Below are 9050 nucleotides of genomic sequence, written 5' to 3'. Positions count from 1 at the left end.
GTTGTAGATATCAGAAACACCATCAGGCAGAGTAAATACATCTTACAAAATTCTTCCAAAAGAAAAAAATCCTTGGAACTAGCTTTCTGGTTAGGAAGATTTTTATACTGTGGTTCCTCTGAAAATCAGAACATTCAGCACATATTTAATTTTAAGCTTAGGAGTGGTCACATTAAAGTCAGTGAGAACAATAACGCACACAACAGTTATGCAGGAACAAATTCCTTGCACAATTAGGGATTTTCCTTCCTTTTATAACATATGCATTTGATTGACTTATAACTTTAGTAAAAAAAAGCTGTTTATCCTGTGAAAAAACATGACACTATATATGCAGTCTCTCCCTGTATACAACAATGTACATGCATGAATACAGATGTGTGCACACAAACACAAACTGTTATTGTCCACTGACTGGTTCCTTGTGTTGATTGAGACCATTCATTAGCTCATTAAATCTTTTCTAAATATGTATCATCTTCTCCATATTCTAGTGAATATGCAAATATTGGAGGTTATAAAGTAAATAAATGCCAGAGGCAATGAGATAGGTACGTTACATAGAACTGAAAGCTAAGTGAGAGTTGTGTGTCATTTGCAGCATCCGCCCAGTTCAACATACTGAGCAAAAGGGTGAAAAATGGAGAGCTGAGAAGGCATGAACAAAACATCAGCAAAACTAGATTCCATTGGATTGTTTTTTCTAAATGCAATGATTCATAATGGGCAGTCAGACTTGGAGATGATGTTTACACTCCTGAAGAAAACTGTCCGTGATAAATACCTGAAACTAAGGTAATACCTGAGATTAATACACATGAGATTAATACAATTAATAATTGTAGACTGAGAAGGAAATCCACTTTGTATGGTCTTATAAGAGATGTAGCCTTCATCTTCTTTGGCTTCTCTGAAGTAGAAATTGCTCAAAATTAAACCCATCTATGAAAAATCTGTCCTGTACTATTGCGCTCATTACATCTAAATGGAAAATACACAACCAGTCTGAAACATAATTTTAGAGGTCTGATGTTAAAACAACAATTCATGACACAGCATACCAGAAAATATACTTTCAGAAAGTAAAAATCAGGGATGATACAAGAGAGGTCTTTAATATATTAGTAATTTTAAAAATTAAAGCTTTTATTATCAGTGAAAAATGCTAGGCTTTGGAGCATATTTCTAATGTGTTACAAGTCTGGGTCTGCAACGGTTTTTTTGTTCCAGCCTTAAACCAGAATAAAAATCACTCCTTTTGCTCTGTGGGCCTCTAAGGCATCTTAAGGCAGCCTCTGGGCTCATTTCTAAAAGGAGGAGTTATATGTGATGGATTTAAACAACTACTTATGTATGAACCCTGTAAATGTAAGGAGTAATAACCTGGGATTCCAGTCTGACCTCTGAGACATGTTGAAATCAAATACCTGAAGAGTAGGTGTTCACTCTGAAGACTTGTTGTTTTTTAGTTTCTGCAAAATTATTTTTCCAGATAAAAGTTGCTAAAATTGCTTTGTGACTATATATTCCTTGCTTGTGTTTAAAAATTACTTAGAGACTTTGGCAATCAAAGGCTAAAACTTCTTCTTTAATTAAGATGTGGCAAGCTTTGCCTGTAAAGACAATTATTTATATACTTAATATATATGTATATACTTAATATATACTTTATATATACAACTCTTTGTTCATTCTAACTATACTGTGAGAAAATGTTAATTTTAACATTTTAATGTAACTTTCTCTGTTATTATTTCTCCATTATTCTCAATCCAGGAAGCCACTTGCAAAAGCCTACTAAGTTTAATTCCGTACTAGTTTAAGATGTCCTTCCTGAAATACCAATTCTAGAAAAAGTCAGCAAATTCTTTTAATAATATAATTACCTGTGCTGTATGTTGACACTTTCGTTAGACCTATACTTCTCCATGGTAATATATCATTACAGTTTTCTAACTCTTACCCTGACACTTGTGTAGCCTTGGGTACTTCCTTTCACCTTCCATTTTCCTCTGTGTAAACTGGGAGTAATAATAGCACAGACTGGTGTCACAAACAGCCTCTGTCAGCTGTGCAGAGGGTTTTTGCTTGCATGCAGGTCATTGTGGCAGCAGCTGTAATCTGTTCTTACCTCTGGCTTACATTTTGAGAAATGATGGAATTTCTACGGAAATGTTTTATATTATACACAAAACTGAACTCTTTGTCCAGCACCATCAAGCATTTGAAGATTTTAGGAATGTGAATTCTACTCAGAAAAAACACAAACAGAATTCTTCTTCATGATACAGGTGATGTTGGGGCATTAAAAGGAGTGCCCTCCTGACCCCCAGTTTATATCCTCAGGCAGCAGATAGGGTTACTTCATATCACTGCCTTAGCTTGTATAACTGGTCATAAAATTATAGTTTTAAAATTCCTGCAACACTACGTGTTACCATGAACACCTGCAGCCCTGGTTTCCATAGGCCAGTTATAAATTTAGTAGAGAAACAGTTCTTTACTTTCACTGCCTTTCTTACTATGGCTTCCCTCTATTTTCTTGTTGATTGAATGGAATCTCTTCAGTTCTGTTAACCACTGCAAAGAGGCAATTTACCATTTCCTGAGCCTGTTTTTATGCAAGTTAAAATCCTTCTTCCTTAAAAAAAAAAAAAAAAAAGTATTTTAATGCTGTATTGGTTTATTTGTTATCATGTAATCATTAATTACACATCCAGAGTTAGCGTTTAAACAACAGATTTCAGAGATAGATAATTAACTGTTCAAAACAGTTCATGATGTTATAGAAAACAAGGTAAATCCTTAGGTTTTCCTGCCATTGGATACTTCAGTAATTTCTATTCCTATAATACAGCTCTTTGAAAAACTAAATAAACTGTAATATTAATCAAAATATGGGAAGTTGCTAGTTTAAGAAGCTAATATTTATCTTTTGATTCAGACAAATCAAATTGGGTTTCTTTTTTTTTTTGTGGTCCACCTTACAGAAAAATACTGATCTGGGGCATGTTTCCATGGCACAGTTACAACCTATACCAGCCAACAGAGACACCATCACACTTCTTAAACAGGAATGATGGTGAGCCACTTTACATGTGGGAAGGGGAAGAAGTAGAAAGAAAAGGAAGTGGTTTTGGCTAAAGCAGCTAAGGTGAAAAGTAATTGCCTGAAAGCATGAAAGTATTCCTAAGCTTATCACTGCCACTCTCTGTGTATTTCATTTTGCCTGTAAATTTAGAAAATGAGAAGGGATTTCCTCAGCATACAAAAAGTAATGGCAAAGTAATTTGGAGGTGTATCTGTTTGCCGTTGTCTCACTATGCTACTCCAACGTGCTGAAAAAGAGCTAGAAACGAGTACCCCTGAAATCAAATGCACTGCTGCAGCGCTTGGAGGTCTGGCAGAGGGTGACCCCTGGCCTGGGGTAGCAGGGTCCCACCTCCTTCAGAAATGGTGTTTCCAAGCTGCCATAAAGATTTAGGAACTAAGCTACTACAAGAGCAGCTGAAGCACAGAAAGGGGTGTTATCTCCCCTAATGTAAGGAGGAATGTCTGTGTGTGTGAGGAAAGTGTAAACCAGACCATGCTGTCAGGTCAGCTCGGGCTAGAGGTCTGCTCATCTCTTGCAGCTCCCTCACCTACTGGTAAAAAAGGCAGGAGAATGCTCTGTGGGATCTTAAACTGTTTCATTCCCTTTGATGTAGCTTAATGCATGTGGATAACACCAGTAATTTAAAACATTAAAATAACATCACTACTTCTCTGTGAAACTATCAGTGTGCCTAAAACTATTTATGTGCGAAAGTTTATATAAAAACAAGGAAACAAGAATTTTATAGCTAATGCAATATGAATTTGATGCTTGGGAAATGCATCATTATGTTTTCAAACACATACCAAGCATTTTTGCTTTTTTGCTGTTGTGCTCTGGATGCTAAATATTTAACTTCATTCAACCAATGGCATTCACCTGAATGAAATGAAAGATCGTATCACATGGCCAATCTGACAGTTACACTGGGTTATTTAATCATCTGGTTAACTCCAGTTAAAGTTCAGTGATCCAAAGCAGGTGAAATTCTCAGTGCAGTTTGTGATAACATCTTTATGATCAGAACAGTGTACGCTTTCCTAGCTCTTTCGCCCATAGAATTTCCATGTGTTTCCAATGGTGAAAAGTTAGGAGTTAAATTTTCTGTAACTCAGAGGAAGCGAAGTATCTTGCTGTTTTTCAAACACTCTTGGTAAGTCTTGAAAAGTTAAGGAAAGAAAAAGGGTTAGATGTAGGAAAAAAACTCCGAAGTTCTTACATTAAACTTCTTCAGATGCAATATTAAATTTACAAGGAATGTAAATACCAGTGAAAAAGTGAAATGTTAAAAGGCAAAATCAACGTAATTTTTGATTTGAGGCTCCCCCTCTTTATACAAAGTTGCTCAACTTAAGCCATTACATAAAATGGCATGTGATAATAAAATAGCGTGGGCATTATTCCACAAATAATTTGCATTATCCTGTTCTTATTCTTTAGTGTTTGCATTGGTGATGAGAAGCTATCAGGTCCCTAAGTGCACTAATAACCCTTATTGACCCTGATTAGCTACCCCTGGGGTCTCCATGGCACAGACCCTGCCTATAGGTCCCAGAGTTCAGCCCCTGCTTGAGCCAAACTGCTGGAGTGCCTGTTTTGAATTCTGCCACAGCCATGCTGGTGCTTGGCCATGTACCTTGTTGATACAAGCCCTGACCTATGGACTGACTTCCCAGCTTGCCCTCAGTCCTGACTAACCCCTGTGGTCCCGCTTGGTGGTCACTGGGCTGTATTTGATGCTGGTTATTCTCAACGGACCTGATCCTGACCCTGATGTACACACTGACACCTTGGCTTGAGAACTGGACCAGCCCTGACTGCATAACAACAAACAACAGGAGCCCTACGTGAATGCACAGAGAAAGCAAATCTTCAGTTTTCATGTTACTTTAGTCACCACAGAGCAATAAGGTGTGTAATGTGAAATGGCTGGGTTTTAGTGTAATATACAATGCAAGGCTTGGGGTAGAATGGATATTTACGGAAAGATGGGTAGAACCCTTCAGTTCTTGAGCTCTTCTTCCTAGAAGTGCCTACGAGTAGTCCTTCAGCAAAAGCAGTTTCTTCTGATTCTGTTCAGAAGTAGGCTTTTTAAAAGTAGGATTAATCAATTAGTATAATGCTAGTCAACGTGACAAATGTAAGAGGATTAAGCCAAGCCGCGTTCATAGACAGAGTCTAAAAGCATTACATACAGAAACTAAACATTGCCATAGAGAAAAGGGAATTTGGAATGAAATCACTGTTTTCTGCTTTACTCTTAACATTTCTCCTTTCATCTTACAGACAAAGCTTTCGTGATTTTCTTATCATGGACACCTTCAAGACTGCAAAAAACTATTCCTAATTTTACCACAATGAAGTCAAGACCTCTTGAAACTTTTTGAGAGCACATCAAAACTACCAAGAGCGTAGAAATCAATACTACCACCTGGGACGAGACATGAGCTATGTAAGTTCAAGAATCGGGGGTCTAGCTCAACACGCTTATTGATGCTTGTCAGGAGGAAGAAAAAAGTTGTTTTCAGCATAGGCTTTTCTCAAATTGGCATGAGATAATTATCCTCTGTCACAAATTCTCAGCCTGCCTAATTTACACAATGTTTTAAATAATGTGGGCTTGGGTTCCTGGAAAGTAGGGAAAGAATCAACTAGATCACTCTGAAATGAACAGAACTTGGATACTTAACATACTGTTGTGGTTTTTTGTGTACCTTTCTGTCCCAGTGACCTGAACCTTAAAATATGGTTCACAACTGAAACAATAAACAAAGTACTTGCATGGTTGTTCCAGTGACTTAGGCCTAACTTTTTAAAATAGAAGAGCCACATGGTGGCAGGAGAGAACAAGCATGTACAAAAATTGCTCCGCTAAACACTTCATTTCAACTACATAACACTCCTTCCTACAGCATGACTAATGGTTGGTTTGTGGCTATATTTTTAAGTCTAACGGCACAAACATAAATCATTAGTTATAACGTGTAAAAAAAAATGCCTACGACTTTTAAGTTTCTGACACTACTCATCAAGTTCAATAGGGAATTACACAGTGAATGTTAATATTACATTAATTGTTGAAGTTACGTAGTACAGTTAAGACATGGAATCTGGAGCATGTTTTGAGATTGCCTACACTGCCACATCTTACCATAGCATGAGGTGTCAATGACTAGAAGTGAACTTCACATAGCTATTTTCCTATTGTCACTTTAATGGTGACACTACCAGGTTAGTAACAGGCCATAAATGATACTTCAAATCTGAAAATGAAATATTTAGCCCTTCTTTTTTTATGTAATATGCCACACTATGAATAGGTCTGCTATACAAAAATGAAAAGTCAGATTTTTCACTAAATCTACTAAGTCCAAACTACTTATCCTCTGATTTAAGACCATCTGGACATATGGACATCCATAATTACAACACACTAATGTTTCTAGACATCTCAGTACAGTTAGCACTGTTTTCTAGTTAATAGTCAATGGAAATAGTAATGTACTTAGTTGTAGACACTGTTAGTACTTACACAATTGCAGCCAAAACTGGAGTGCAAGCTTTACAATCAGGATGTTCAGGTAGCTGCTTTCTATTAAATTAAGAATAAGTGGATTTTGCAGCTGTAGCAGCTGTATAATCTTGCTAAGTTAAGAGTTGTGACTGTTTAACCTGTACTAAAAGACTTTATAGCATCCTTTCCATTAATTCCATCACTTAAATCACTGACTTCACACATTCCATAAAAACAATTCTCTTCTATTCTGAACCGTTTTTCAACTGAAATGAATCTAGTTTAAAACTTAAATGAATCCTTACTAAGAACTATTAGCAAAACTTTTAAAATAATTGATTTAAGAGGAAAGAAGACACCAAGGCATCAAATAGCATATGATTCTATTATCTCCCTACCTATCAGTGCAAGAATTTTCTTAGTATTGTAAACAGTGTTGTAAAGTTTATGAAATCTTAGTGGCCACCATCATAGTCCTGGTCACACCCAACTCCTAGTGCTAACAGAAGCAGCATAAGACACCCTCTCAGAGTACAGGGTTATATCTCTCTAAACTGTGTTTTATTGGATTTTTTTCTCTAACCTGTTAACAACCAGTGGAGATCTAGCTGGGGAGTCTTCTTATAAAGAACTGTTCTGACAAGAAATAATTTCCAAAAACCTGAAACTGCCTTCCAACAGAATAGTTCTCACTTCCCTCTCTGTTCACTTTGTATATTCCATTTTCACAGCTGAACTTCTCAATTTCATACTAAAGTCATTTTCTTTTTAATAACCTTAAATGACTTATTTCTCACTTCCTTTTCCACTCCAATCCAATCTAAATTTTTCCTTACTCTCTCCTTTTCCTGATACTTGCAGAAAAGGAAGTAATACAAGAGTTGTAGCATATACAACCAAAGAAAAACTTCACCATTGTTAGTATTTGCTAATTCCACTTATAAATCTTCTGAAATATTTATTATGGATCAGATTCTTAAGAATTTGTGTGCCTGTGTTGTCTCCATGCCATCTGTTAGCTTCCAGGTTCTTTTATTCCTTTCACCCAAGTCCTGCATGCAAATCTTTTTTCTAATCCTGTTAATAGTGATCCTAAGAGTTCCAGAGCTGTAGTCTTAACTGTCTTTAAAATGTCTATTAACTTTTGCTCTACTTGTTCCTAGACAATGATCTGTTGGTTTTGTTACAGAAAAAAAAAATATATATTTTTTAGTATAATGCAGTTGCCCTGTTTCTGCCTGCAAATAAGGAACTCTGTGACTTCCCTTATGTTACTTTTTAAATTACAAGTTGCCTCTAAATATGCACAAAGTTCCACTGCTTTATTCCAGACCTCTGTAATAACTATTTTACCATGATGCTTACAGGAAACTTTTGATGTCAGCAGGCAACAATAAGACTGATACTTTTTCTTTGTGTTCTTTTTTTATCCTTCTTGTATATTGGCTATGTATGAACTAAAAATACTTCAGAGTCTCCTTCAATCCCATTAATACAGCATGAATTCACTTTATGCAGCATGATTCTACAGCAGTACACGTAATAAATTCCTGATGTATACCCATGGAATTTTCACAGCAAGTTTCAGGCTGGGTAAGACTTTAATGTTAGAAGATTATTAATTTTTGCAAACGTGAGAAATTCAAACCATCTGATCACCTCCTAGTACTCGGTGTTCTAAGAAATGTTGCACTGATTTGACATAATGTTCCCTGTACTTCAGTGTAATCTGAGGTGATTTCACTCAGGTGACTGAAGCGGCCCTCTCTTAGCTCAGCCTTCCTCCATGCTGTGTCATGAGAAATAGCCAGACACTGAAACTACAGACAGACTTCATAAACAAGTACAGAAAAGTTAGGAACTAAAAAAAAATAACAGGAACTCACATGAGACGAAACCTCATTTTCCTCAGAAGGGTACGAGTGTCTCAGGAGTTACTAGTAAGACTGCTCGCACCTCCAAGTCACTGCTTTGAACTAGCCTGAACAATCGAGGAAAGTCTTTGCTTTCTATCGATCTTCCAATATAATCTATAAGATGGTTATGTAATGTAGTCAACAAGAAGCATGTAGTATCACTGTCTTAAGATGCAGCATTTTGGACCAAATCTACGCTAGGTCTTAGGTTTGGCTGGGATTCAGTGCTTCAGGAGATGAGAATATCCACAGTCCATTGGCTGAACGGGCCCTTTGGAAGCCCTGTAGTTTTATGATAGAGCATGTTAGCACAGATGATGTGGTAAATCTCACTACATTGATAGGCTGGATATATACCTGTCAAAGGACACAGCAGTCAACCATGTCACCAGCTTATATTTCTACACTGACTCATATGAGCCCAGTTACGTTACGGCTGTGCTGCCAAAAATAGTGGGGTTTTATCTGTGCATACCAACGTTTGCAAGAATTAACTGTATTTGCTCTGTAGAAAAGTGAAATTAGG

Source organism: Falco cherrug, chromosome 14 (genome assembly GCF_023634085.1).
Source record: "Falco cherrug isolate bFalChe1 chromosome 14, bFalChe1.pri, whole genome shotgun sequence".
Taxonomy (NCBI): domain Eukaryota; kingdom Metazoa; phylum Chordata; class Aves; order Falconiformes; family Falconidae; genus Falco; species Falco cherrug.
The sequence above is the reverse complement of the archived record's forward strand: the minus strand, read 5'-3'. Positions refer to the sequence as shown.